The sequence below is a fragment of the Anguilla rostrata genome, chromosome 7 (assembly GCF_018555375.3).
Source record: "Anguilla rostrata isolate EN2019 chromosome 7, ASM1855537v3, whole genome shotgun sequence".
Taxonomy (NCBI): domain Eukaryota; kingdom Metazoa; phylum Chordata; class Actinopteri; order Anguilliformes; family Anguillidae; genus Anguilla; species Anguilla rostrata.
Genome location: NC_057939.1, coordinates 34,483,886 through 34,498,600, shown reverse-complemented (window position 1 = coordinate 34,498,600; position 14,715 = coordinate 34,483,886). Strand labels below are relative to the sequence as shown.

The 14,715-nt window shown below is 40.4% G+C and overlaps 1 protein-coding gene and 1 long non-coding RNA gene across 3 annotated transcripts in view; one reads left to right on the top strand and one right to left on the bottom strand.

The window, feature by feature from the left end:
- LOC135259583 (C-terminal binding protein 1) overlaps positions 1-14,715 on the top strand; it is a 205,655-nt gene that overhangs the window by 84,825 nt on the left and 106,115 nt on the right. The window contains exon 2 of one of the 2 annotated variants that reach the window (XM_064344106.1): positions 573-685. The exons of the other annotated variant lie outside the window; for it this stretch is intronic. The gene's annotated coding sequence lies outside the window, so the exon portion shown is untranslated. The remainder of the gene's footprint in view (positions 1-572; positions 686-14,715) is intronic. 2 annotated transcript variants of the gene reach the window in all.
- LOC135259589 (uncharacterized) lies at positions 1,246-2,610 on the bottom strand. Its single transcript, XR_010331334.1, has 2 exons — positions 2,545-2,610; positions 1,246-1,897 (listed from the first exon to the last, which is right to left on the bottom strand). It is a non-coding gene; the product is annotated as an uncharacterized LOC135259589 (long non-coding RNA).

Sequence of the window (14,715 nt, the reverse complement as noted above, 5' to 3'; positions counted from 1 at the left end):
ATTAATCTTCTGTGATTTAATAACATATCTATTCTGTATTAACAGAATACAATTAATAAAGCACATGTAAAAGACATGTAAAGAATAATCTTGCCATTACACTTGCTGATTTGAATCCAAGCCACCCCTACATTGAAGATCATGAGAAACTCAAGGAGGGCTGACATACAGTAGGCTGTTTGATATCTTGGCTTTTTGTAGATTTATAAAAAAATAAATAACATATATGAATAACGATTGAATAAATAAGCATATCATAAGCAGTGTCACCCTGCAATGTGGTGTAATGTTTTTATTTTCAGTATGGACACATTTTGATCATATGAATTTTAGTATGACTCTGACTACTTAATGTCTCACTACATTCAGTGGCATGTCCTGAGCTGCAGGGAGTCTAGTTAGCAATCATGCAGTGCAGAACACGACTTGAGTATCGCCATTTCAATTAGAATCATATAATTAATAATTTAGAAGTGGTTGAGGGACGGACCTTTGTCATGTCATCAGTGAGGTGTAGAAGACCTAAGTAGACAGAGATACTGTATCATGGTTCTTGTCTTATTTCCCTTCAGACAAAGAATCTGTGGGAATATCAACATAGCACTCCAATCTGTATGCGGTGTGTGTGTGGACCAGAGGTCAGGGCGATGGGATCATTCCTGGATCTCCAAGATTCCATTCACAGGTGCATATCCATTGTATCCTTGAGCAAAGCACTTTATGTTGATTGATTCAGCAAAATGCCAGCTTCATAAAGGTGCTTTAGTCCATTAATAAGATGTCAGAATGTAAGTTATGTACAACCAGTGGCCCTGGAGTGTATATTCAATTAATAAAAAATGGCAGAGCAATGTACCATGGTGACCTCCACCAGAGCATAAGGACCTGCTTCAAGGCCCACAGGCCACCAAGCCGGGCTTTGGGAATGCCACAGCTATAGTTGGGCCACATTTGTTCTATCAGAACATGGCAAAATTTTCCCTCTCTGATTGGGTCACTTCCTTATACCCAGAATGCAACTGTAAACTGCTGCAGCATAGTGTCTAACTGTATACTGTAAATTACATTGGGTGGTGACTTGCTGTAAGGACCAGAAGGTCTGGGAAATTATTGGCTATAGCTAGTCAGATATGGTTTGAACTAATAGGTCTGGGAGTTATCCTTCAAAGGTTTGTTTCATGGACTTTCCTGTTTTAATTTTGTGATAATGCAGTATTGTAGCACCGTACTAAACACAGACAGGAGTTCACACTGGAAATATTTATTTATTGGAGCGGTTACATAATCGAATGATTACTGCATATTTGTGTCGGCATTAAGGATTTACTTTGAGTTTGTTTTTTAACGGCATGTGTTTTTTTATTAATAAAATGCTGATGTGAACATAACCTTGCGCTTCTTAAGTGTTATAATCACCTCGTGCGATTAGTCTTGCATGACATTGCATTTTAAAGAAAGAGTAACTATTGGGGGGCAGGCGCATAACCGGCTGTAGCATCACAGACACAAAGAGGGGGAGGGGCTACAGTCAGCAGGACAGGTCCACAGCTCATTGCTCTCTGGCGCCCCCTCTGGTCAGTCGGGGGAGAAGCCGCACATGGAGTCCCCATTCCCCCATCCACCCCCCCCTCACGGTCCGTGGAGCATTTCAGGAGGAGAGAGTCCGCTCGTCCGGCGTACTCCGAAAGCGACAGATGAGGTCACGGCTACGAGCGCGAATCCAGGACAGGCGTGGCGCATACGGCGTGACCTTCGGGATTATAAGTGGGAAAGCCATTTCACTGGTCAAAACTCTCAGATGAGCTTGGATTATGGTCCAAAGTTGTCATCTTGTTTGTCGGTTTATTCCCAAGTGAGGCAATGAGGTAAATTTCTGTTCCAGATTTGAACGGGAAACCTGTCAGGGTCTGGGGTAGGACTCAGAAGCGGACCAGAGATAGTGGAAGATGCGATTTATTTTCCAAGCACAGAATCAGAAGCAGTCTCTTAGTCAAAGTACAGGCAGGGGTCAAAATCCGGGCAATCAATAAGACAAGGCAGAGGTACAAAAACGGGAACCGGGAGCAGGTCGAATAAACAGGCGAGGGTCAAAAATACCAAGGCTAGAAACAGGACGGGCAGGCTAATCTCGAGGTCGGAAAAGAACAAGCAAAAGTCGAAAACCAGGAAGGACAAAAAACACTAGACAAGGCTTGAAAGGCTACTCAGAAAAATCAGAGGCACGATCTGGAAAAACAAAAGGTGAGCACAGAAGCTAAATAGCAAACGCTAATGAGTGAAGATGGGGCGCAGGTGACGATGGTGAGTGGAGGCTTGATTGCAGATGAGGAACCGGCGGAACTGGGGCGGGGCGTGGGCAGGAACCAGGAACCTAAGGGGGAAAAACAATAACAAACGCACACCCAAGCACACGAACACAGAAAACACAACCGCAAGCGAAAACAAAGTAAACTGAAAATAAGAATAAATAAACACTAGAAAATAAGAAATAAACAAAACTAAAACCGGAACACAAAGAGAATCAGGCAGGATTCCTGACAAAACCAAGCCCCTCTGCTCAGTAGTAATATGTGTGTGATGTTATTGGACCCACGCATGTAGGTGACTTGTTTTGCAGTGCGCTATCCCCAATGGCCAGCTTTGGGTGAGAATGATTAGTGTGCCCAGGCATAAACGTTTATGTTCTTACTGCTTCTTGATGTGTCACTGCACTTGATTAACTCCTGCTCTGCACCTCCCCTCCACCCCTGTCCCTCCCCATTTCCCAACTCCTCCGCCATTTCTCTGTCTTGTTTCTACTCAAGCTGTGATTCAGTACTAATGTTCTCACCTATATACAGGGATTAATTCACCTTCTGTATCTGCATGCTAATCAAATAAACTTTTGGATGTAAGTTGACTTGGTAATTCAGGGTGACCAACAGAATTTCTGGGCTTTTGGTGGCCCTTGAATGTGTATAGTGTCCCCTCCACCAGTGTCTCTTTCTGTAATATGTGAACAATGGCCACCTCTCAAGGCTATACAGGTGTGAGGTGTGGACTGGGGAAGCATGGGAACCCTATCCATTTACTGGAGCAAAAGAGGAACTAAGAAGCTAGATGTGTTTACATTGTTAGATCACTTCTGGTCTAACTCTGAAAATGGGTTGCAGTTTGTCGACCTCATTTTTATTATCCTGGGAAGAAAACAGAAAAGTTGGCTTATTGGTCAACGGCGACAGTGCGGACATCCTCTCCAAACAGGGTGTCTCTGGTACAGGCATTTGCTGTGAGAAATAGTCATTGGCTCTTGGGCTGGTGTATCAGGGGACGTCACAGACTTTGGCTGTGCTCCTCACTGCAAGTGGCAGAACCATTGTAGAACAATTATTGTTGAGAAATTGAGAAAATTAAGTGGGTGGAATTTTAACTTTAGTAAAAATAGTCTTGGCAAAGATACATTTTCAGAGTAAGATCTGTCAGATTTAAAATTCTTTCCAATACAAATGTAGTGCAAGGAAAAATACTTTGTTATTTCTATCATAAAAATGGGACATTACACAAAATGGTACTGACTGCGGTTAACTGATTAGTGATGGAACAAGAATAAAAAAGAGAAGATACAATTAAGAGAATTAAGTACAGTTGAGGCCGAAAGTTTACATATACGTAGGTGAAAGATATTCAAAGTTTGTCACAACTCTGCACATTTCATGTTACCATACATTTCTTTTGGCAAGTCAATTAGGGCATCTACTTTGTTCACATCAGAGTAGTGTTAAAACAGTTGATTAGAGACAGATTTATTTCAGCTTGAAAGTCGGACTGAAATTTGAAATACTGTATCATTATTTATATTCTATACCATAGCAAAATGGTTTTTAAATGGTTTTAAATGATAGGTTCACACATAACGTCTTTTTCTGATGAAAACCGCTGGTCAACTTTGTTGACCAAGCCACGTTAGATACTAACATTAGTTCAGTCGAGGTATCTTTATGTAACGTCAACTAACTAGCTTCGCTGGCTAACGTTGTCATAAAAATGTTCCCAACTGTGAAAACTGCCTTACTTGTTTACATTTTGGACAGATGTGGCTAGCGGGTAAATCTATCGCTGTTTCCATCACAGCACTTTCGACGCAAGCAAAATCGGAAGCGATATCCTAAAATGTATTCTTACCGTGAGTGCCTGACCCGCAAATACCATATTTGGTACGCTATATTCTGTAAATGCATTTAGATCAAACCTTACCATGCATAAAAATGTTCGTCAATCACCCACTTATATTTATAATGTCATCATAGCGTGGAGTGTTTAAAACCATAAAACCACCTCTCCGTTTATTTATTTATTTATTTATTGTCAGCGCATAGAACTCTCGCGGTTGTTTTTATATTCATTCTGAATCTGACAGCCTATGTGTTTTTACGTTCATTCGGCTTGGCGCTGCGGAAAAGCCTGTAAAGCTAAATGAGTTGTCATATTGCACAAAGTCAACAAATCTCCGTAGCTAGTTAGATAAATAATATTCTGCTTTCCTGAATTGTTGCTTTATATTTCGTGTGATAATTATGTTGGTGCTAAGATTGCTTTTCAGCTATGCCAGCTAACATTAGCGAATGTAGCTGTTAGCTATCCTCCTTGTAACTCAGGTAATTCATACACTCAGTAATTATACATCTAAATATAGGCTAATAATATAAGAAACTTACTTTGTAGGTGGCACAATGATTTTTAAAACACCAATTTTTATAATTCAAAACAAAAAATTATAAATTGTAAATGATTTGATAATACAGCTGACACTGCCTATTTTACCACCAAGGGTAGTACAAAATATAAGCGAAGCAATTTCAGTCCGACTTTAATTCACTATATCAGAATTCCAGTGGGTCAAAAGTTTACATACACCAAATCTGTCTCTAATCAAACAATTGATTAGAGACAGATTTATTTCAGCTTTAATTCATTATATCAGAATTCCAGTGAGTAAAAAGTTTACATACACCAAGTTCTCTTTAAGCAGTCTGAAAGATTCCAGAAATTGATGTAATGACTTTTTAGAGTCTTTTTATTGGCCAATTGTCATAATTAGGAGTTAATTTGGAGTTAATTGGCACCTATGGCTGTATTTAAGGGCCTACCTTTAGAGCCACTGCCTTTTGGCCCTTGATACCATGGGAAAATCCAAGCAACTCCTCAAACTGTGGACATCCATATGTCCGATTCTTCCTTTGGAGCAATTTCCAAACAACTGAAGGTACCACGAGCATCTGTACAAACTATTGTATGCAAATATAAAAATATTGGGACCATACAGACACTGCATCGTTCAGGAAGGAGGCACAAATTAATTAACTCCCAGGGCTGAACGAACTTTGGTCCGAAAGGTTCAACTGAACCCCAAGACAACCACAAAGGAACTGGTGAAGGAGTTGAAGGCATCAGGAACCAAAGTATCTACATCCACCATTAAGAGAATCCTACATCGCCATGGCCTGAAAGGCTGTCAGGCAAGGAAAAAACCCCCACTCCAAGACCGGCATAAAAAAGCTAGAATGAAGGTTGCAGGTGATCACCAGGATGAAGACCTAGCCTTTTGGAGGAGGGTTCTCTGGTCAGAAGAAACAAAAATTTAACTGTTTGGCCATAATGATCAGTGCTATGTATGGAGGAAAAAGGGTGAGGCTTTTAATCCGAAGAACACCATCCCAACTGTGAAGCATGGGGGTGGCAGCATCATGTTGTGGGAGCGTTTTGCTGGAAAAGGGACTGGTGCACTTCAGAAAATAGATGGCGTGAGGAAGGAGGGTTATCTAGAAATACTGAAGCAATACCTCAGGACATCAGCTAGAAAGTTAAAATTTGGTCGCAACTGGGTCTTCCAGTAGGACAGTGATCCTAAGCATACCTCTAAAGTTCCAACCAAATGGCTTGAAGACAACAAAGGGAAAGTATTGGAGTGACCATCACAAAGCCCTGACCTGCTTGTCAGATCAAGGAGGCCCACAAACCTGACTGAGTTACACCAGTTTTGTCAGGAGGAATGGGCAAAAATTCCAGCAAAGTATTGTGAGAAGCTTGTAGAAGGCTATCCCAAGTGTATGATTCAAGTTAAGCAATTAAAAGGCAATGCCATAAAAAAATACTAAGAATGTGTATGTAAACTTTTGACCCACTGAAAATCTGATATAGTACATAAAAGCTTAGCCTAAATAAATGTCTCTTTGCTATCATTTTGAAATGACCGCTTATCAAAATAAAGTAGGAAATGTATGGTAACGTGAAATGTGTTCTGAACAGGAGTTCTGAAAAATTGAGTTTGAATGTCTTTAGCCTAGGTGCATGTAAACTTTTGGCCTCAACTGTACTTGGTCCTAATTAAGTACTTGATTAACTAAACATTTAAAATTGTTGATTTACTGAGCTAAGATGATTTAACATGATATGTAGTTCATAAAATGAACTACATAGCATGTTAAATCTGGAGCTATGGTTGATTAGCATTTTTACTCTTGAAAGGTATATTTTGAAAATAAATAATAAAATCAGCCAAGCAGTGAGATTAAATATGGCTATTTTCTCCAATTCTCTGGCAAACATTAGGCTACAGTTTTTGTTTTCTTTTGAGAGACAAGACACTCTGTTTGCACCGGGACACCATAAGTAGGCCTATCACAACCACTTTGTGTCCATTCTACGAATTTCCATCCCACAAATTTGTCATTATGCAACGAATGACGGACTTCTCGTGACATGACGAGTTTCTCCGAATCAATACGAGTAAGAATGAAAATCTGCCCTTTTTTATTTCACCAGTGAATCAATAAAAAGGTAAGCCAACATCTATATTGAATTTCAGACATACGTATATTTATGGAAAACCTTTTTATTTCATAATTGCACTTTAATGCAATATGAATCATTCTCTGATTTTCTCATCTCTTCTTTACCTATCCCAATTGTCTTCTATTACTTAACAAACTAGGCTACTCAGCTGTGTCCTGCATAGCTAGGTTCATTGCTAGTCAGCTATAGATCCATTTATATCAGTGAGGCTGAAGTAGTATGATTAATAATAGCTTTAGCTTGTGAATTAGCCATCAGAAATGTATAACTCGAGGGAACTGAGAAGATCATAATTTAAGAAAAAAAAACCTTGCATTCAGACAGCGCAACAATTCAATGTGACATGATAAGTAGAGTTGTCATTTATAACACTTGCTCTGATTATACTTTTTATGAGTTGATTTTTGACAATTCATAGTACTCATGGTCTTTAGGTTTTGTGTTAAAACAATATGCAGATGTGCATCAGCATTATATTTTACTATGTTTCCCCTATTCTACTAGAAATGTGATGCTTGCAACACCTTAAACTGAGTGTAAAGGTGTAAAAAAAAAAATATATATATATATATATATATATATATATATATATATATATGAAGTAGGTGAAATATCACTAACAACCTGTACCTAGTTATGTAGGAAAAAATGTCCTTGTTATCCTCCAGTGGTTATTTGTTCAGTACTTTCGCAATTTTTTTCAATGCCAGCTAATAAGTCAGAGGTGGTGCAGTGCTAGCTTTTGGTTGCTAAGGAGACCTGTATTGACCACCCCATATAAATGAATGGAACTTGACGTCAATTTGCTAGCATACTGTATAAGTGTCCTGTCTTGCGTATTTGAGGTTAATATGAAAGGGTGGTCGCTGTCTGCACGTACAGGAATACGTACATATTCACAGTTGTAACCCAAGTCGCAGGACGCAAAATAGCCGTTGAGAAAGCAGTTTTAAATTATGAAGCAACGTCTGCACCATTGGGTTTAATGGGTCGCGATGAGATAATTCTGAGTGTGTTGCTTGATTTAAAGTTGATATAGTAAATAAGGCTGTATTAATATAACTAAATATATATGTATGTAGTTGGTTTTTCACATTTAGACGGTTTATTATGTGTATTTTTACAGGACTTACATTTTAATAGGTAACGATTTATCTCTAATAAATTACGAAGTAAATGCACTAGCAGTTCAGGTGGTCGATACACGTCCCGCCCCTCGGGTGGTCGATAATGTGCTCTCGCTCTAACATTACTTTCGCTAGACAGGGGCTCAAGGTTCATAACTATAACCCAAAGTTTTGAAGGGAAAGAAATGCCTTCTAGTTCTAAAATATGTAACGTTAGTGGTGGCTACTACAATATTTAGGGGTCCAAGCAGCAAAGCTGGTAGAACACTATTGTATCTGTAATGATTATTACGGGTCCCAGCAGCGAAGCTGGTGGAACCCTATTGTATCTGTTAGGATCATTAGGGGTCCAAGCAGCGAAGCTGGTGGAACCCTATTGTATCTGTTAGGATTATTAGGGGTCCAAGCAGCGAAGCTGGTGGAACCCTATTGTATCTGTTAGGATTATTATTATTAGGGGTCCAAGCAGCGAAGCTGGTGGAACCCTATTGTATCTGTTAGGATTATTATTATTAGGGGTCCAAGCAGTGAAGCTGGTGGAACCCTATTGTTTCTGTTAGGATTATTATTATTATTAGAGATCCAAGCAGTGAAGCTAGTGGAACCCTATTGTATCTGTTAGGATTATTAGGGGTCCAAGCAGCGAAGCTGGTGGAACCCTATTGTATCTGTTAGGATTATTATTATTAGGGGTCCAAGCAGCGAAGCTGGTGGAACCCTATTGTATCTGTTAGGATTATTATTATTATTATTATTATTATTATTAGGGGTCCAAGCAGCGAAGCTGGTGGAACCCTATTGTATCTGTTAGGATTATTGTTATTATTATTATTATTAGGAGTCCAAGCAGCGAAGCTGGTGGAACCCTATTGTATCTGTTAGGATTATTATTATTAGGGGTCCAAGGTAGAGCCCGACCGATGCCATATTTTTGGGTCCGATGCCGATCCCGATTTTGGAGAGTCCTAGCCCACCGATTACAGATGTTTTGACCGATATTTATAAGTGCAACATTTTCAAATCAATTTGAAAAACTTATATTTTATTAAAGTTTCTATATTTAAGAACATTTAACTTATAAGCAAACAAATAAAAATAAAAATAAACACACAAAGAACTTTTTAGATAAAAAAGTAAAAGATGATATTAAATTAGATATATATATTAACACCATCTTTAAGTGTGTGAAATCAAAATAACTCCACACCTTGCTTCTACTCCTTTCTTTTCCAGCCATCTATAAAAAATTTATTTAAAAAAATCAGTTTTCCAGTTTCAAACATGTATTTTTATGAATATTATTATTGTTGTTGTTGTTATTAATTTGTTATTATTATTTCTTAGTATCTATTCTCAGTACATTAATTTTATTTTCTTATTTTATTCCTACTACATGATCTCAAAGAGTAAGGCTATCTAGCGAGCGTCCCTGTCCATGGGAATTAGGCGGTGAAAAAACTACAATGCGCTTTGACGCGTGACTAGATGACACACTCGCTCGCAATAACGCATTAGCTATTGACACAGCCTCATTATTTCTTATTATATATTCTCAGTAAGTTAAATGAATAATATTTTTTTATTTTATTTCTACTACATGATCTCAAAGAGTAAGAGATTATCTAGCGGAGCTAAAGAGTGAATCAAGTGTAATGTTAGATGAAATACGTGAAAAAAACTACAATGCGCTTTTGTGAAGGTTACCCGCGCTAACTGTTGGTTGATTCACTTCTCCAACAGCAATCCTTCTCTCATGTTATCACGACAAAGCTAGATAACATGGCTTAAAATGATCCATGATAGAAGTGTTTTATCTGCGTTTTTACTGTCTGGTTAGCTTGCTACGATGACGCGTGACTAGATGACACACTCGCTTGCAATCACGCGTTGGCTATTTACACAGCATCATATAGTAGCTAATATCATTATCTCAGATAAAACGTCTTTAGAGAAGTAGCGCGTCAGCTGCTGCAGTTCACACTCGTATTAGAGCTCCCTCTACTGGATGATTCTAGTAAATAGCAATTACAACGTTCGAACAGACAAATACACATAAATAATCATTGTTTTTTTGTTTATTATACTTATTAAAAAATCGGGGCACATCGGCGGCATAACTGCCGATCCCGATGTCGTCAAAAAAGTCAAATAATAGCTGATATATCGGCCACACCGATATATCGGTCGGGCTCTAGTCCAAGCAGCGAAGCTGGTGGAACCCTATTGTATTTGTTAGGATTGTTAGGGGTCCAAGCTGCGAAGCTGGTGGAACCCTATTGTATCTGTTAGGATTATTATTATTATTAGGGGTCCAAGCAGCGAAGCTGGTGGAACCCTATTGTATTTGTTAGGATTATTAGTGTGGTTGCCTTAGGCAAGCACACTATTATTATTGCACATATTATTAGTGTGGTTGCCTTAGGCAATCACACTACTATTATTGCACATATTATTAGTGTGGTTGCTTTAAGACAACCACACTACTATTATCGCACATATTCTTTATTTATTATTATTATTCCACCCATTTTTGGACCGCTACTCCTCCCAGAGTTTTCACACCACATACACGTGCCATATGTCAAAATGACCGGCTTCTTTGGGAATCGTGTGCTATTACTTTGTGGAAAGTTTCGCTGCACTGTTTTTGAGAAATATGAATTTTTATGCCCAATTTTTCCCCATAGAGATGAATGGAGAAGGTGACGTCATTCATATGCGAACGGTGAAGTTACAGCATTGGTCGGCTTTGCACACGTGATGCGGTCCGCTGTACGTCCTCACCAGCCATCACTAAGCATATTGGTGTATGCGGAAGTGAACACGATAAAAAACGGTATTCCAAATGAAAAATTACAAATGAAAACGCTGTCAGCTAGTTATATCAACAAACATATGGCTTAGGCATACACAGAAGTCCTAAATAATAATAGTATTTCACAAGATATTACGCAAATTAGTTGACGACGTTTCGTTAGGTCCAGCGTCTTTCAATGCTAGTGCTAACAAAGAGCGCATACATGTATTAAGATGATGAGAATACTTTCGGTTGACCTAAAAAAACGATATTTCAAAACCAAAAATAAACGTGCTGTTATACCTGGTTAGAAAGCTTATGCTCTCACCTACTGAATAAACAAATTCTCAAACAAGCCAGACCGTACTAAAAAGTGCAACAACGCCGTCAACAAAACGTGTGCAGCAGCTTCTGGTCCGGTCTTACTCCAGAAAAAGACGTCAGCTTGTAATATCACACATACTGCGTTGGGTGTTCTCTAACTTTGTAGTACAAACTGGCTTGATCTACACTTCATCGATCCAACAGGTGATAGAATAAGCTTTCTAACTATGTATAATATGTCAACTTTTACTTTTGTAATGCCGTTTTATATCCCATCGTATTTGAAAGGTTCGTCTCATTGTAGATGCATTGCGCATTCTTTGTAACAGTGACAGCAACATTTTCTCACCCCAACGCTACAGTACACTACTCCGCTTGTCTGTTGATGTAACCCTCGTTACAACAGAAGCTAGTACTACTGGCTACCAGCCGATACTTATTCACAGAAGCTGTATTTAAAATGAATAGTATAAACTTTCTAACTATGTATAATATGTCAGTTCGGCTCAGCTAACATGTAATAGGCTACTCTGTCTGAGTTGGTCTCAGAGATAACACATTAGACTCTGAATTACAGCCCAATTAAATGTTTTCAGTTGTGTGATAAAAATGAGCTGAAATTCAAGTAAAACCATAAGTCAATCAAATTAATCTCCCTAGCCCAGTCTTGCTTTTTAAAATGGTGCGGTCGCGCAGTGTAAATATAAGGTTTTTCCCAGACCCTCTGAACTGGCCAGCTAGCTTTATGATTCTCTGTCACTGGTCATAGCATACCGTGAGTAAATCGCTGATCTCAAGTATTGATGAAGGGTTAATTTAGCTCTGAATATGTGTGTTGCAAATCAAGTCGTTGCCGTGATGTTATAGCATGTATAGCATACTCTGTCTCTGCTTATACTACAGAAACTGTTCACTCCGTTCAGTACAAAGTCGACTGTGCATTTGCGGCAACCACACTTCACAATTTCTGCAGGAATTGTCTAGTTAGTGTGGTTGCCTTAGGCAATCACACTACTATTATCTCACATATTATTATTATTATTTCTTTCCACCCATTTTTTGGACCGCTACTCCTCCCAGAGTTTTCGCACCACATACACGTGCAATATGTCAAATCGAGCGGCTTGATTGGGAATGGTGTGCTATTACTTTGTGGAAAGTTTGGGTGGACCGTTTTTGAGAAATTTTTTGGGGAATTTTTCCCATAGAGAATGAATGGCGGAATGTTCACCCTTGTGATGTCACAATGCCCTGTCTTCTCACCCTTGTGATGTCACAATGGTCTGTCTTCTAGCAGCAGTACTCTGGTCTCTCTAGATTTGAACATTCTGCCATTCATCTCTATAGGGAAAAAATGCCCACAAATTGTGCAATGCCTCATTGGCCATGGTAGAGAGTCCCTTGTCCATTGGTATAGATAAGCCTCGCCCCCCTTCCTGATTGACCTATGTTTGATATTCCATAACTTTTGAACCGTTTGTCATAGAGAACTATGGGTCGCAACATTGGACTCAGTAAAGACCTAGCAACCACCTAGAACTCCATAGCAACCCCCTAGCAACATCCTAGCAACCGGCTCTAACACCATAGCAACGACCTAGCAACACCATAACAACCACCTAGAACACCCTAGCAACCGTCTAGAATTCCATAGCAACCACCTGGAACACCATAGCAAAGGCCTAGCAACACCCTTGCAACCGGCTATAACTCCATAGCAACCACCTAGCAACACCCTAGCAACCACCCAGAATACCCTAGCAACCACCCAGCAACACCCTAGCAACCACCTGGAACACCATAACAACTGCTTAGCAACACCCTAGCAACCGCCTATAACTCCATAGCAACCACCTAGCAACACCCTAGCAACCACCTAGCAACACCATAGTAACCACCTAGCAACACCCTAGCAACCACCCAGAATACCCTAGCAACCACCTAGCAACACCATAGCAACCACCTGGAATACCATAGCAAATGCCTAGCAACACCCTAGCAACCGGCTGTAACTCCATAGCAACCACCTAGCAACACCATAGTAACCACCTAGCAACACCCTAGCAACCCCCTGGAACACGATAGCATCCACCTAGCAACACCCTAGCAACCACCTGGAACACCATAACAACTGCCTTGCAACACCCTAGCAACCGCTTATAACTCCATAGCAACCACTTAGCAACATCCTAGCAACCACCTAGAATAGCCTAGCAACACCCCAGCAACCGCCTATAACTCCATAGCAACCACCTAGCAACATCCTAGCAACCACCTAGAATACCCTAACAACACCCTAGCAACCAGCTATAACTCCATACCAACCACCTGGCAACACCATTGTAACCACCTAGAACTCCATAGCATCCACCTAACAACACCCTAGCAACCACCTAGAATACCCTAGCAACCCCCTAGCAACATCTTAGCAACCGGCTCTAACACCATAGCAACGACCTAGCAACACCATAACAACCACCTAGAACACCCTAGCAACCGTCTAGATTTCCATAGCAACCACCTGGAACACCATAGCAACCACCTAGCAACACCATAACAACCATCTAGAACTCCATAGCAACCTCCTAGCAACACCCTGGCAACCACCTGGAACACCATAGCAACCACCTAGCAACACCCTAGCAACCACCTGGAACACCATAGCAACCACCTAGCAACACCCTAGCAACCATCTGGAACCCCATAACAACTGCCTAGCAACACTCTAGCAACCACCTACAACTCCATAGCAACCACCTAGCAACATCCTAGCAACCACCTAGAATACCCTAGCAACACCCTAGCAACTGCCTATAACTGCAACCGCCTATAACTCCATAGCAAATGCCTAGCAACACCCTAGTAACCGGCTATAACTCCAAAGCAACCACCTAGCAACACCATAGTAACCACCCAGAACTCCATAGCATCCACCTAGCAACACCCTAGCAACCACCTAGAATAACCTAGCATCCACCTAGCAGCACCCTAGCAACCACCTGGAGCTCCATAGCAACCACCTGAAACTCCATAGCAACACCTAGGGACACCTAGCAACCACAACCTGGAACTTCATGAAACCACCTAGAACCCGCCATAGACCACCTACCCCCCCAATTCCAGCCCAACACCATCAGCAACTGCCTCAAACATCATAGCAACTACCTACCACTGTTCACTCTGTTCAGCAGAAAGTCGACTTTGCATTAGCGGCAACCACACTTCACAATTTCTGCAGGAATTGTCTAGTTATTATTATTATTCTTTCCACCCATTTTTTGGACCGCTACTTCTCCCATGGTCGAGAGTCCTATGTCCATTGGTGTAGATCAGCCTCGCCCCCCTTCCTGATTGGCTGATGTTTGATATTTCATAACTTTTGAACCGTTTGTCATAGAGAACTATGGGTCGCAACATTGGACTCAGTAAAGGCCTAGCAACCCCCTAGCAACACCCTAGCAACCACCTGGAACACCCTAGCAACGGCCTAGAACTCCATAGCAACCACCTAACAACACACTAGCAACCACCTGGAACATCATAGCAAATGCCTGGCAACACCCTAGCAACCGGCTATAACGCCATAGCAACCACCTAGCAACACCATAGCAACCACCTAGAACACCATAGCAACCA